The 16,228-nt window shown below is 39.4% G+C and overlaps 1 long non-coding RNA gene across 1 annotated transcript; it reads right to left on the reverse strand.

The window, feature by feature from the left end:
* Positions 1-2,642: 2,642 nt before the first annotated feature.
* LOC112960075 lies at positions 2,643-13,463 on the reverse strand. The gene is made up of 5 exons (XR_003251713.1): positions 13,407-13,463; positions 11,008-11,097; positions 8,179-8,252; positions 3,465-3,589; positions 2,643-2,742 (listed from the first exon to the last, which is right to left on the reverse strand). It is a non-coding gene; the product is annotated as an uncharacterized LOC112960075 (long non-coding RNA).
* Positions 13,464-16,228: the final 2,765 nt, after the last annotated feature.

Below are 16,228 nucleotides of genomic sequence, written 5' to 3' on the forward strand. Positions count from 1 at the left end.
CTATGAGAGTGCAGAACAACCTAAACATAAATTATTCCGAATATATAAATATAATAGTGTCTGAACTGACAGCATATTTTAAAAAATAACACTTTCTTACTGCTATAGACTGTATAAAGCAGGACTAATTCATATATATGTATATAAACGTTTTAAGCATTTAAGTAGATCAAATAAAACATGCACTTTTGTGGGAGACAAAGAAAAAAAAGAACAAATCACAGTCACCCTCACTCCAATGCAACAAGTTATGAATGTGGTAAGAATTGTTCTCATTTGTAAAGATTTTTAACAGGATCAGGTTAGGAGAAGAAATGAGATAGAAAATAGAAATTCACATTCCTATCGTCACTCCTCTGTTGCCTAAGAGCTGTGCTGAATACTTATTTCAGTACTCAGGGCTTTCACTTCACTCACTGAAGAAAGAGCACCTTAAGTGTAATCGCTGTATGGCATGCGCRCACACACAATAGCTTAAGAGGCAGCTCAGGTCTTCTACCAATCTCGAATTATAAACAGGTCTTTGCTTTTAATCAATATTATTAAAAGGGTGCAAAAAGGGTCTGAGATAGTTAAGACTGCAAAATGATATCTCCTATTTTGTTTTTTGGCATGCTTAGAAAGGAAAGAAAAGAAAAAGGAGTAAGGCAGTGAATGATATCTAGAAATCTCCCCAAACTAACCGACTGAGGAGGGTAAAAAGATCACACCCATTTCTCCCCTCCATACAGGGATCACCCCTTTCTGAGAAAGGTTTATGTCACTGCTGCTGAAAGGAGCCACATGCCCTTTGACAGTAATGGAATTGGCTCAATTGAGAGCAGCAATTTTGGCCTCTATTGTAATTTGCTACAACTTTCATTTTTAAGTCTACGTTTTTTCTCTTGCATCTCCACTTCAAAGAAAGAAACAAAAACAKTTTTTTAGCCATTTTTCAACACTGACTCGGTTTGCAGGTGCCAAATCATAGRGAAAATCATGCATTATAAGCCTGTGATAACTTCTCCTACCACATCCAGTAGGATGATACTCAAATGTGACCAAACGTGCAAAGGCCAGTCTAAAGCCCTGCTAAGTTTAATGCTCACGTGCATGCCCTATGGCAAGGGATTCCAAAAGTTAACRGCATATGATGGTGTTTAAAGAGAGAAAAAAAAGAAAAAAAAAGGCAGCAACCACAAAGTACCAACGTTACCTATTATATGAGAGAAGTGACATGTAAGAACAGAACTAGAACAGAACATTTTTGATCATTTAGTTCTGCTCTGCAGAGTCATCCTCACTGAGACAACCTTTATACCCCAGATATGGAGAGAAATAGAGTACCACTTGCTCAAGCAGCTCTGAGGATCCAAAAAGATTGGTTAGCCATTCTCAGAASAGGCCGGGCAATTGATAAAAACTAACTGCATTGTGTCCCGTGTTGCTGAATAAGGCACCTTGGTCTAATTCCTGCAAAACATCACGGATGAAACTGATGTAGGAACAAGCCTTTGGCAGAACTAGGATTGTGTCCTCAGTTCAAAGAATTCCCCCCTGAAATGGATACGAGCAGCCTACTTCTGGCAGCAGTAGGCTATAGATTATTGGGTAAAGTTTCTGCCTTGGACTCCCAAGGTATTCAAGAACGTGCCTCAGGGCTTGGATTTATAGTGTGCCTCAAGAACCTAGTGCTCTAAGAGCTTTCCTCTCTTCAGCTCCTTGGAATATCCCAGCATTCCCTTTCCTCTGCCTCAAACTACATGATGCAGCAGTAGACCAAGCCAGTCGAGCCACCTCCAGCCAACCTCCATCAGCAAGAACACAGATAATGGGAGATAGTGACAAAAACCAAGAATTTTTTTCTAATGGATTATAAATTATAGAAAGAATGTTCTTTCCTATGTAATTAATGGAAATTTACCATTTTTAAGCTTCCTGAGGGAAATTTTCCATGTCAAATCAATTTGTAGATAGGACCCAAGAGGCAGAAAATCACAACCACTTCAGTATGCTTCTTCATTAGAGTGTTGCTGGGGGTTTAATTTTCAGTCACGTTCCTTGGTGACTTTGATCTTTGCTGACAGTGTTAACTCTATTTGGTCCGCAGTACCACATTGATTTTAAACAGCCTTTTGAGATACCCTCACTAATTATTTCACTGGAAGTTTAATTAAATCTTGTCACACAGGAATAAGCCTCTTGGAATAGCTGCTAAACATTGTAAAGCATGTAATTGGAAAAAAAAAGGATGGATAATTATAGCTGGACAGACGAGCACATCAAGAAGAAGCATGAAGAAAAAGCAAAAAGCTGTTTCTATATATGAATTTAAGTACAAGTGTCTACCAACTTTTTCRGCTTCCTCTGTGCATGGAAGCAACAGGCTTCATGGCTTTTTAAGAACGAAAAGGACATCTGAAAAGATAAATCTACATTTGCTCCGTATCATCTACATTTGTTACTGTATCATACACTGCCATTCTCAGATCTCATCATATTGTTATGTTTTATAGGCAACATTGGCATTTAAAATTTTTTACGGTTCCTTTTACACTGGGCAAGTGATTCTTTACATTCAGTTAAGAATATCTTACAAGCAGTTATCTTCATTCAGACAACTGCTCTGCTTATGTTCACTTACATGCAGCTGCAAAGGAAAGATTGTCACCATTTCTTCTTACTTTTTTTTTGTACCAAAGTTCTTCCATCTATAGTCCTGCTTGTTGATCAGTAACTGCCTTTTATTTTCCAAATGGAGTCCTTTATGTAAAAGATATAATGGCAGAGGGTTAATTTATTTCAGATAAATATGTATATATACTCTTTTTTTTAAATTAGAGATTTCACTATCTCCCCATTTCCTTTTGCTTCTGATTTTCCTAGACTAAATGAGTAAGTGTTTTGCCACAAGTAACTCTAATGTTTAAGTCAGTTGTATGCATTTTCTGGAGAACTAGCGGGCAGTTAGTATGCTCCAATAGGGAAACTATCAAAAAGGAAATAAAGCTGTATTTTTTTTCCTGCATTATTTGTCTAAATATGACATTCATCCACAAATACCATTTTTAAGAACAGAACAATATTTCTTTTAAAAAATGATATTCAACCTTTAAATGAACAGAAGAAACCATTTGGAAAGGTTAATCAACCATAACAAGACAGCAGAAAGTAAAATTAAAGCTTAATGATAGGTAAAATAAAATAGTAAAATATATTCATTTCCTAATCTGAATTTTAATACTTGAAATGCATAAGCGATTGCAGGATCAGATTTAAGACTAGAGACCGAATAAATGCCTATGGAGTTTCATACAATAAGATGAAACAGTGAAACTAGACTGAGTACCAAGGAAAACAAATAGAGCTGTTTGGGAGAAAAYAGGAGCATTAGCAGCAGAGGCTGATGATGGAAAGAGCTGAAGAGATGAGCCGGGCCTTGGTCGACACTAACACGTTAAGGGAAGTTAATTGTTAATACAAACCTCCATGTACCTTGAACACTGAAGAAAAAGAAGTTGTTCTCTGCGGCTTGAATAAATAATCTTGGTCATCAGGACAGATTGCTCCTTATCCAAACAGTTTGGAAAGTCTCGAGGAGTAGGCAGTGCTGCTTGGAAAGATGAAATAAAACATCTGAACTACTACTAAACGCCAATCTTTGGTGTATCAGAAGCACAGCCAGTACAGAAATTTCTCTCACATTTTCAAAAAAAAAAAAAAAAGGACAAAATAATATTTTAGTGTTGTTTTAGAGCATTCTAGCCAAAGCAATAGGACTGGTATCCCCTGTATGGTATTTTCAAATATGTGGAAGCTTCCAGAAGTCCTGTACTCTCCACCAAGCAGACTTCCACAGAACCGCATCAGGTGCTTATTTATTCATTTCTATACTAGCTCTCTACTTACAGATTAGTTTTACTTTTCCTCATATTTAGTTATTATCTTACAATAGGCCTCTCCTCTCCTGAAAATACACTTAACAAGTCCTCTCCTCAGAGGTGTATCCGTGCTGTTCTCTCATACTCCTTGCGACTGAGGTGGTTTCCAACATGGCGCTGCTGAGGCCCTGAGCTGCAGACAGCCTAGTGCCCGGTCATTCACTCTGTGTTTCCAGAGCTGAGTAACTGATTTTAATGGGTTATTTCAAATGATAAAAAATCCAATCGCTCATCCCTAACAGTTCCTACTCCCACACAGTTTTCAAGAGGACAGCGCTTGAAACGGCAACAGACTGGAGCCTGAGGAGCTCCACAGCCGGCTCGCACACGGCCCGGCCCCGCTGGCTGCCGCTATTCAGGCAGACTAGATGCTAGTTGAGAAAAACTCTCTACTCCTTCATTCACATTTAGAGTTGCTGCACTCCCACTCCACAGCCTTCCTCCCAGGAACAACACATCTCGCTTGGCCACAAACACCCAAGTGGTCCCAACAACCACGTTCACCCATCCATGATGCTAAAGCAAAGGTGGCCACTGACACAAGCGATCCATGAGGCCAGGGCACCTGTCACATCCTACCTTGTCATTAATCTGTCATGCCAAAAGCCTCCACACACCCTTTAATGGCAAACTGGTTTCATCTTTGCAAGGAAAAACACAATAAGGAAACAGAACAGTAAGGAGATTAAACACCAGTTAAGGACAATTCATAATGATTCACAGAAAATCTGCACAGAAATCTGCAGACTTCTTRATTTTGAAGAAGTCTATGATATTCTGAAATTAAAAGACAAAGAAATGGGTTCCACATTGGTCAGTTTTATTATTCACACAACTGCCTGAGGCTCTTTTGGAGTGGTAGGTACTCATTCTTCTCATTTTGAATTATTTATTTCATGATGCTCAAGGTATTTTTTGCAGGGGAAAGAAGAAGAAAATAGTCTAGAATAACCCTCTGCAATCTGTGAGGRGGTGATATGATATAGACAGCAAAAATCGTGATATATCCATCACCTACACACAGGATATAGTGTCTTTTTTTCTGTTAAACTGCAGAAGAAATACAGTCACATACAGACCCAAGAAAGCACATTTATCAGTATATTTCAACTATTTTGCTGCCTAATAAAATCTTTAGTGCATTTTCAGTCTACAGCATGCCTTTCTAAAGAAATGCTAATTATCCCATGCTCACAAAAGTGAATTCTTAATATCAACAAGAGAACAAGCAAACAGAGAATAAATTTTATTATTTATATTACTCTGTCAACTGTTTTACAGCAGCTGAAGAGGAGAGACCCTCCTAAGCCTCCAGAATTTGCGAACCTTATATAAACTCACAGTATCTTACAAAGAAAGAGCTTTTAAAGTAATTAATGAGAAATCTTTTTCCATGGGTGATTTTTAAATGTTCTGAAGGCTATGTGTTTGACCTGTAGCAACACCAGGGGCAATATCATACAAAGAGAGAATTCCTAGGTATTTTTAAAATAACATACTTGTTGCTCTTCCATTTACAGTTATTTTATTGTCCTATTTTTATGCATCATACACAAGCAGCCCAGCATGATACAATTCAGGGGGAGAAAAAGAAAAAGCATAACTGCAAATTATGCTATTTAGATGTACTGAGGTCTGTGGAAAACCAAAGATGCTCTTGAAAACAATATACCTAAGACAAATTCTTCCAAAGCCATTCTCTTCCTAGGACATCCTAGCTCATTTGCATCTAGACTTATTTATGATTAATAAATTAGAAATGCTTCAAACAAAGAGATTTACTAATAAGGTTGAATCTCCCCTGAAGATGTCTGGCCATAACTTCCATATTAACTGAAATAATTATATGCAAAAAAAAATACAGCAGCAGTTCACACAYTAAGTTTTATGGACAGTCACACTGCTATTTCATCAAATAGAATTTTGGAAGAAAATACATTTATTTTATAGAAACAGAATACCTTAAAAGAGCCTGCTTTATAGTCGTGTTCCTGGTGCTTCAATTTTAACTTCGGGATATGCTGAACTGAGGGGTGCTTTATGTGAAATCAATGGCTGTTGTGTACAGACAGGCTTTTCCAGGTATTAGCGTGCAGAGTGGCACACGTTTTAATAGAAAAGTCATTTACAGTAAGCGGCCAGCTCTAACACTTCAGAAGGATGTGCTTATATTGGCACTACTAATGGTATGAAGATACTAGAGGTATTCTGATGTGCTTGTGAACTGAAAGCTGTAATGGCTTAAGAGAAATGGTCTCATATACCAACACTTGATGTAGCAAGGAGCTAATTAAAAAAAAACAATTATTCCCATTCTAAAATGTAAGAAAACCAACGAAAGCCCACTTTATTTGAAGGAAGCCATCAGGAGGAGATCTACAAGGCAAGCTTACTGGATCACCTTTAATTCATCCCTTGCACTGAAGGAGAGGAACTCCAGCCCCATAACTCAGGCACTCAACTATGTGCCAAGGACCTAGGGGCAGCTCCTAAATACATAGGATACAGCACATGATTTAATTCTTCTAGATGTAAAATACCCCATTGGACAGTAGGAGTGAGAGACTTAACACCTCTCTTCACCATTGTGCCCAGAGCCTTTTGCCCTGCAGGAATAGCAGAAATCACACTGCTGGAATTAATGAATTCCCTGTGTCATATTGGTTATTACTTACCTCCATTCATCTGTCACAGAGGACACCTTGTCCCCTTCAGGGAAAAGGAAGGCTCACCAGACAAAGCACCAAACACCCAAACTCTTAAAAACCTGCCTAATTCAACCTGTGCTCACAGCCCTCCTGCCCCGGCTGCTGCCTATTAGAGAAAACTATCCAAGAAAACAAGAATCAGGTGCCCATTTGTTTCTGGGAACAGCTTAACAATCCACAACATGATCTGATTAAACCAAATTAAGTGCTGAAAYGCAATTCTAAATCAGACACAAGGTGAATAAGGGTAAGCACAGATGGAAAGGTCAGCACTTAGGCACATACTTACAGAGGAAGGCCTTCAGTGAGGACATTAATAAATCCAACTTTTTTTTTATTTTCTCTTGCTGTACAAGTGAAACACGCGGGCTGCAAAGAAAGCAGAGCTGCCCTGCAAGGGTCCCCTAAGGAGCTCAGCCCTGGGCAAGACGGGCCCATCCTGCAGGAGCAGAGCAGTCCAGCACACTTGCCCACGGGCACCAACCTCCCCGGTCCCTGCACCGAGCAGCACGGACAGAAGCACGTGCTCATGCTGCTGTTTCTGTTTCATTTAGTTATTTGGGGCATGTTTAGCTGCAATTAAGTTCTATTGATGGGATGTTTAAACAGTTTATGTATTTGCCCATAGGGCCACCAGTCAACTATCTGTTCCTCTTGAAACAAACAGAACAGTTTTCACCAAGGAGCCACATTTCATTTTAATAACAGAAAAATGAATATTTTATAGTAGCAGTTCCTATTTTAAATGAGATATTCTTATTGAGATTGAGAGTGTCCTGTAGCAGGCTCAATTCACAACTGGTAGAACTGTAATTAGGTGTTTTTCTAATTACTTAGTACTTTCAATTTTTTGGCAGTTGAATATCCTTGAAGCCGAAAAAGCAAGCACTACAATGTTTCAGTGGTAAGGAATATATCTACCTGATCAAAAATACACTATAACTGTTTGTGAATCTCCTTTTCCAAATTGTTTATCGAATGTGTGTTTGCATCTTTGAACCAGACAGAAAAGATATATGTTTACAATACATTACAGTGTAATCAGGAAATTTAGGAAAAATGCAACGTTATTCAAAGTGTATTCTGAAAATTTAGCTTTATGCCTCAAAGAAAACTGGACAATTTTATAAGTTTAACACAAAGAAAAGAACTTGTATTGAAAAACTGCAGAGCTAACCATATGGAAAGAAACATACATTTCCTGTGAATCCACTTATATTTGGGAATGGGTGAGTTGTAGACTTTGAAATTTTCTCTTAAAAATATCATGCTCTAACAAATTTGCAAGTCCACGTGTACATGTGCTTGCAGGAATTAACATGAAAGTACAGTGCTAAATACTCTTGCACTGAGACCTAATTGAGGTCTAATCCCAGTTATATTGAAAAGCTGAATGCCATATGTTAGCATTTCATGAAAATATTATTTGTTCAGAACAGTAATGTGCATATGGATGGTCTATAAATTTCTGGGATCTGAAACATTTATTCAGATAGAGGAACTCCTTGCAATAATCACATACATGGGAAAAGAGTTAAGCTTTGCATTACCTTTCCGTTTTTCTCAGTGCCTATTTGATATCCCAGTATGTTCCATTTTCCATGAAGATACCTAACAGATCCTTCTGAAAAGAACAAAAAAAGAATTACTCAGGGGTATAAAAAAGGTAATAAAAATTCTCTGAAGGAGACAGTTAAAGCTGACAAAAAAATGTGTGTAATATATAAATCCTCAGAAAGAAAGGTAATTCTTGGCCCTAACAGTTAGCCTGTCCAGATTCATTATTTTGAGTGCCTTAATCGAAAGGAAGATTTTGCAGTCATATTTTTAATTTACTTTGGCAGACAATAATATAGGCAACCAGTCAGACTTTCAAAATACCTGGCCACAAATATGTCAGTGGTGCTTCAGAACTGATCTGCCTGTGCAGATAGTGACTTAGGAATTTAAGCATTTAACTTGAGTGCTTTTCTTAAACAAACATTCCTTACACGAGCAGCTTAAAGTCATTAAGTGGTCTGAAATACAGACATCTAACACCCAGCATCTAAATTACCTGTTTATTTCATACCACTTGGGAAAAATTGACCAGGGGCCTGTGGTCTTAATTAAAAGAAAGCTCCTTGCTATTTAATCTATAGCTACCAAGACAGTAATTGCAGAATTCCACATAATAATCCTTCCTTGGGTAATTGTTTAAATACAGAACATTGAATGGAGGCACCTTTGTAAACTCACTGCATGAAGCCAAGTCCTAACTCTTGCCACAGCACCATGAAAGCTTGTATGTCATTTCTGCTCCAAAAAGTGCTCATTCTCCCCTCTGCCAAGCCCTGCATCCTTCTTTACATAAAAATARCAACAAAAATCTCTTAGAATCGAGGTGGCAGTGGACAGCACGCTGGACAAGCAGCAGTTCCCTACTCTCAGTAAAGAGCAGCAACGAGAAAGCTTTCAAGTTCCCAGTTTTAATCGAACACACAGTAATCAAAGACAGAATGAAGACAAGTTTAGTCTCAGCACACATATACCGTGCACTCGTGCTTCAGGAAAGAACTCCAATATAAAGATTATTAGAGCTCGTTTTATCTGCGCGTACATTGCTCTGATCTCTACCAGAGCACTAACCCACAGCTCGGAGTGCCCCTGGGGCGCTGCCTCCAAGGCGGAGTTTTCATGACTACCAGCCAGGTCCTGCCCCGCGCTACAGCTGCAGCCCAGAAGGTTTGATGAGATAAGGAGGTGGCTCACAGAGGTGACACTACGAGAGGAACGTTTATTCCCTGGGAAAAGGTTACTGCATCTTAGGGCCTTCGCCATGCAGCTGTGGTTGGGGAACACTGACTGTGGTAGCTCTTAGCACCTCAACAATGGGAGACCAACACTGCCTACATTAAACCCACCCGCATTAGTACCATCAATTGGAAATTGCTATTATGGCCAGTAGGAGAAGATAATTTAAATAAATAASTTACTAAAAGATCCCATCAAGTTTGACCTTGAATAATTAGGCTTCTACAGCATAGCAAGGCCACTAATAAGCTCCTGGGAAAGCAAAAATTAAATGATTTTCTTGCAAGCAGCAGGCAGAATTGAAACAAAACACATTGCTTTTGCAGGGCCTTTAATTTTCAATACTGTGTCTGCCACGAGCTGCTAATAATCATATAGTCTGCCATCAGGGTTTTGCTCCTATTTACATATAAATAGTTCTGACCTGACTTGGCTACCAAAAACGGTTAATTTAATTTATTGTCCTTTGGCAAGTGAATAGTCATTGGTTTTCTAGCACTTTTAACCTTGGCAAACCCTTGGGAAATAAAAATTAGATTGAAAGAAAATTACTAGTGGTGGAGAACAGTAAGAAAGTGACAGTAGTATACATAAACCTCAGGCAGCAGTGGAATAAAGTGTCATATTATTGTAAGCTGTCTTCTGAAGTTCAATATTACTTTCTTGATTTACACTTCTGTATTTTTTTCCCAGTAGTTTTTCTTGCTTTGGGGATTTTTGCACCTAACTTMAAGTTTTTCAGCTGGGAGGAGGGATTAACCCATTTAGCATAAAAATCTTACTAGAATTCATGAGAGCAACCCAGTTGTATGCAACCAWGAGCAGCTAAAGTGACAGCTGGATGACAGGTTTTGACCATTAATGACTTAATATTAGAGCAGTATTTTTTGATAATTGCTCCCATAATCACTCACATGATAATATATTTGAATTGCTGCATGTCAGCTTTTGGGATCTAGTAAGAAAAYACCAATCCCTGTCCGAACACACCGAGCTGTCTCCTGGCATTCCCTTCAAACACAAAATGCTCAATTCAGTGCACACAYGATGACCCGCTATTGACAGAGTTGTGTCAATGAAGGCAAGATAATGAAGCTTAGGAATTTAATAAAAGGAATTGACAGTTCTGGGGTTTGCTGGGAGTGCTAATCACTACAAAATGTTGCGCCCAACATTTTACAGACTTCAAGACCATTTGCAATAAAACATGAAGAAAATGAGCCCATGAGAATATCCCATAAGTTAAATACAAGCAGCACTGACCTCAGGAAATACGTGAGCTGTCCTACCCACTGTAACTGAGCTGCAAATCTGCAGCTGAGCTGCAGAAGGGCTCATGATGGGGTGCCAAAAAAGTAGCAACTTGGCTCCGGCTCTTGCAGTGCTGCCTGTGGGCACAGTGTCAGGAGCAATGGTGTGGGGTGCAGAGAGTTATAGAATTGGCTTCCATGGACTTCTTAATTGTTCCTGGATTCCCAGGAATTTCCAGCTATGCGGAATTCCTGTCTGCTCTGATGTGTGTTCTGGACTCTCATTTATGGTTATTCCAACACACACTAGTCTGGACAGTAAATTCAGTCACTTACCTGGGGGTAAGCGAATGTTGCAGGGAGTGCTTGGTTCCTGCTCTATGGTGGTACAATCTTACATTTCAGTATTTGAGGAAATGTCACACTCTGTAGAAATAGCAAATTCAAGAGAATGCCTCAAACACACAAAACTATAACCTTCATATAAGTCATTGCTGTAGATACAAAATAAGAATTGAAATTGTTCAAGGAAAGTAGGAGTCCTCAGAGATACTTGAGTTGTTATTGCGCTTTCTCAGTAACCTGCTTCAAAAAGGAAARGTTATATGTATTTCACCGTTTGTATATCCTACCTATATACCTGCCTATATATGTTTCAAAACTATAATAAAATCTATTTCCATATTTAAAATGTTGTATAGTATAAATTTTCAGACAGAGTCATGCTTGGTCTGTATCTGGGGTCACCTACAGGTATGCAAATTAACAGTCAACACTGCAAATCATGATGGATAATGCTAGGAAAAATTCTACGTATCAATAAAACCTTGTTGTAATGACTGTGCCATTTCATTAAAAACAACCAAAAAGACATATTATGTGAAGGCTGAAAAAGTTATGGTGGTCTCTGCAAAACCATCAATGATGTCCATTGGTGAACATATCTTAATTTTCCATTTCAAAGCCAACATGGAAGTTGCCTTGGATTATACCAATTTCTTAGAAGACAGTAGTCTTGTTGTCAGTTTGACCTTGATACAAAAGGTATCACAAGCCACAGCAGCTTCCAAATAGAGTATTTACAGCCAATTAGGATCTGAAGGGAAAGCAGCAAATGGAGAGGATCAGGAGTTTGTGGCTATATTCTGCGCTCACTATTAGCATTTGAATATATTACAAAAAGTAGAGTGGCATTTGTGTAGATGTGACATATTGTGCAGTTCATGAAGTTAACAGTTAACATAGTTAACAGGAGAGGCATGATTGTAAGCCAGCTTATTTGATGAACAGCTTCATTGTAAGAACAAGGACATTTTGCTCATTTTGTAAAGACAGTGCTTTCAGTTTGAGCACAAAACAGCCCTGATGCTCCAGAGTAGCCATTGTGCTCACATGAAACTGGTGGGGTTTTAATGCACGTAGGAATCTGCCTGCCCCGTTTTTGTAGAAACAAGAATCCATGGTAACCACCAGTGTTCATAAATACATTGAGGGTTAAATTCAAGTTCCAGCTGAAATCCTGTTTAAAGTGTAACTCATACTGAAGCATAAGGATTGCACTGTAGTAATGAAAGGTAAGGTTGTAAGATGGTGTGATCTGCAGTCTATCAAAATTAGTTACATTGATGACTCAATAAATCAGAAGCTACAAAAGCAAAGAAGCGTCCTATCTTTTATCTATTCATTTGTCTTTGAGATATTTGGATAGACTGCAAACGCTGCCATGAAGTGGTCCCTAAAGTCCTTGGCTATTGGTATATTTAAACTTGTCTTGCATAGAGTTTAACAGAATTCCACATTGTGTTAGGAACTCAAACACATTAATCTTTAAGCTAAGCTCTGATGATGATTTATAGCCTGGAAAATCCTCTCCCTCCCACCCATGAGCTGGATAGCAGACGTGCAGACTCGGAGTCCTCAAAGAAACTGCAGAATTTCCCCAGGAAGCAGCTCTGCTGCTCCGCAGAGAGAGTAAGGGGAAAGTTAAGGGCTGATGCCAAGTTCTGATGAAGGCTGAACAGAAAAGATTAACTTGCTAACTACAAAAAAAAAAAAGGCCCTATTTGCTTTCTAGAGCTGAAGGAATAATTAACTGTGGAAGTAAAGGGTAAAAGGAAAAGACCTCAGGCTTACGGTATCTGATTGCAGAAAGAAGCAAAACTACTACCAGCATTAATGCACAAAATGAGAAGCCTCAGCATGAAAGTGCTAAGAATACACACAATATTGATCAACAGGTTTACCATAATAATTCCACACTCAAAGGAGCTGGTTCAGCTACCTATGCTTGCAGACATTCTGGGTGCTGCAGCTCCCAGCTCATGAAATAGTCTGATGCTATGAGTACGGACTGACAGCTCCATTCCAGCCATTTGCCAGGGCATGCTGACATTTTATTAGAGCTCAGCAGAAGACACATTGAAATTAACGGGAGAGACTCTTTTGCTTTCAGCAGTCTTTGGATAAAAATAAATAAATAGATTTGGATAATAATAATAAATGGATAGATTGAATTTCTTTACTCATAAAGCCACAATAGCTTCATTTTTTTCAGAAAATCTTGAATATAAGCAGAAGTTTTATGCCCAAGTCCTATTTGTGCTTTTGAAAACCTCTTTTCTCTATAATTATGCAAAACATTTATCAGGATGGAAAGTCAAGAGAGAATCGTGGCAGATGTTTTATCTCTATTCCAATACATCTCTCCTCACCTTAGTACACTTAGCCAGACTCACCTTCTGCTCCCTCCTGCATTACACATCCAAAGTCTTCAAGGTGACAGCTTCTGATCTACATGCTCACCAGCTCTTTGTGGCTAACAACGACATTAAAGTGCCACAGTTCCTTCCATTTCAAATAACTTTAAGGCAGGATTCACTCCCTGAACTAGATCCAAAGGCTACTGAAATCAAAAGAAACACTACGATTAACTCTAGTGAGATTTAATCAATGTATTACAGAAAGCTTTCCAGAGAGAGACCAGCACAGGATTGACTCCCTTATCAAGAAACTCAAAATATATTTGTTATTAATCCTCCTTCCTCCTAATACCATCCTAAATAGCTCCAGTTTCGCTTCATTTCACTCTGCCCTTGTGAAGAAAAAACTTCTAGAGGTTTTACACACATTCGGTGTCAAAAGATCCCTGGAGGGACCAGCGGAAGTTTAAGGATCAGCAATTAGACCAGGGTAGGATGAAGTTTCAATAGAATTTGCTCACTGGTGAGCACTAGTTTAGCAGCTACTACAGTTATTTCTCTTTAGTAGGCCGATATTTGAAAAACAAGCTGAGAAAATAAAAGGCAGAAGAAAGTAAGAGGGGAAAAAAAAGAGAGTATGAATCTTACCAGGTGAAAATGTTAATTACACTTTAAAGTCCTTAGGCACCTACGCTTGTATTTACAATAACAAGCCTTGCAAATTAGCTCTGCAGTTTTGTAAAACGGTGATTACAGTTCTGTTTGCTCCCATTCTTTCATTATCTTTATTCTAACGAGAGAAATACCAGGCATTTATAACGTCATTATAGGTTTCTTGCTCAAATTTGCATGGGCCTGTGCATATTTGTAATGAAAATATCAAAACTAAAAATCATTTGTAACTGCAACAACCAAAATAATTCACCTCTACCCATGGTACAAGCTCTGGAGTTTGCTTCCATGTCAAAATTTGAGAAGAGAAAGGATAAAATAAGCAAGTAAAAAGTAATGTAAAACCCAGTGAAGGCCTTTGTTGCAAGGCTGCTCTCTACCTACCCAACAGACAGGTATGCGAGAGGTCAGCTGCAGACATTCAGACTTCACTAATAGCGACAGACCTAAGCAGAACCCTAAGCTCTGGAGCCTTTTCTAATTCAGTGACTTGATCTCAGCTGTGCACTGCTGGATTTGTCTTGAAATAGTCACAGACAAGGCAAAATGAAGCTTCTTCCCAGCTATAAATGCATTCTAATTACTTTAGTGGAACACCTCTCTAAAAGCAATTATTTCTGGCTTTTCAGCCTATGAAATTTCTTGGGAACGTTGATTCCTAAGCAGAACTCCTAGCTGAAATGACTGGTGTGAACCTTCATATGAACYCTGATTTTTAATATTCCGTTTCTTCTCAGCCACTCTCTGCACACTCACCTCTCCCCCTGTCAGCCTTGCTCCTCCTATTAAATACCTCTTCATTACAACAGTCCTTTTTAAGTGCAAAATTCATACATAAAAAATGAATAAATTCTGAAGTGTATATATATATATAAATAAAATAAAAAAAGCAAAACACCACAGGACCTAAATAAACACTATTTTTGTACATATTTAGCACTGCACTTAGCAAATCCACATCTCTCTGGAAACTTCCCAGCTTTCCTGCTCACCAAACGAGCACTTCCTTCACTAAGAAAGGCCACCAGACAAGCCCATTTTAATCCAGGCCTCAAGCAAAGTCAGTCACCTCTGCAGGAGTGGCAGTGAGCCCGAGAGGAGATGGGCACTCGGGTGCCTCCCTGCATGGAGGGCAGGGGATGCAGGTGCCTTTAGCAGTGCACTTCAGAGGAGGGGACAAGCTAGACGGGGAACAGCCACTCACAGGCTCTTAGGAGGACAGGTGACAGTGCTTGCCAAATGCTTCAGGTTACTAGTGCAGAGTGGGACGAGGATGCAGCGCTGGGCACCTTGGCTCTGCAGCAGTGAGTCTCTCGGTGGCACTGAAAGAACACAACGCTACCCAGCACGGAGAGTGCTCGGCCCTCGCACGCACAGCGAGGCCCTCGCCAAACACCTTCCCTCGAGCACCAGGGATCTGACTGTGCTTTTACTGCAGGCTTCATTAACCACCCTATATACAACCACCCTGTATCATTTCCAGCAATGCCGCCATCGAGCCCTCTTGGGACATAAAGGTAAGTCCCTCGGCATCGTATCTGCCTGGCTCAGTCACCTAGTTTGGGAAGGGCTGCCAGACCTCAAAAAGCTAATATACATTTGATGATTCTGTATGATAGCCTCTGAAATGGATATTTCCGTGGAAATGAATAAAAGGCTTTGCATGTGTGCACTGAGTGAAACCAAAGCCCCTCTGCTGCAGGCTGCTGCTTGGATTTCACATGAAATATTAAAAAGAAGCCTTCATGCCTGGAGTCCTTACTGGGTCACCTCAGCCTTCAGCTATTCTGCTAGTTCAGTCCTCTCCTTAGGGTGTAATTAAATAAGGGCAAAATGGTATGAACTTGCTAATGGCTTCACATTGCCCAAAAGGAAATTGCTGAATTACCCTGGGATGCCTGCTCTGATTAAGAATAGCACTTGCTTGATCGAGGTACTTCATTTGGCAGCAAGGCTAACGGAGCATAAGCCGTGGCACGGAACAGCATTAAAGAGAAACCACCTCAGAAAAGGCTGTTGCAAAGATTAGCAGGAAGATTTAAAGGATTATGAAGTATAGACCCACAGCGTTTCTGAAAGGCCTGCAGACAGATTCTGATTTCAAACTGCCTGGAGTAAAATGGAGCTTTTTCGATGAGCTAAGTGCAGTTACCTGGAATTACATCACCAGAACAAAGACCCTCTGC

The sequence above is a fragment of the Nothoprocta perdicaria genome, unplaced genomic scaffold (assembly GCF_003342845.1).
Source record: "Nothoprocta perdicaria isolate Ctin4 unplaced genomic scaffold, notPer1 scaffold_12, whole genome shotgun sequence".
In the NCBI taxonomy this organism is placed as follows: domain Eukaryota; kingdom Metazoa; phylum Chordata; class Aves; order Tinamiformes; family Tinamidae; genus Nothoprocta; species Nothoprocta perdicaria.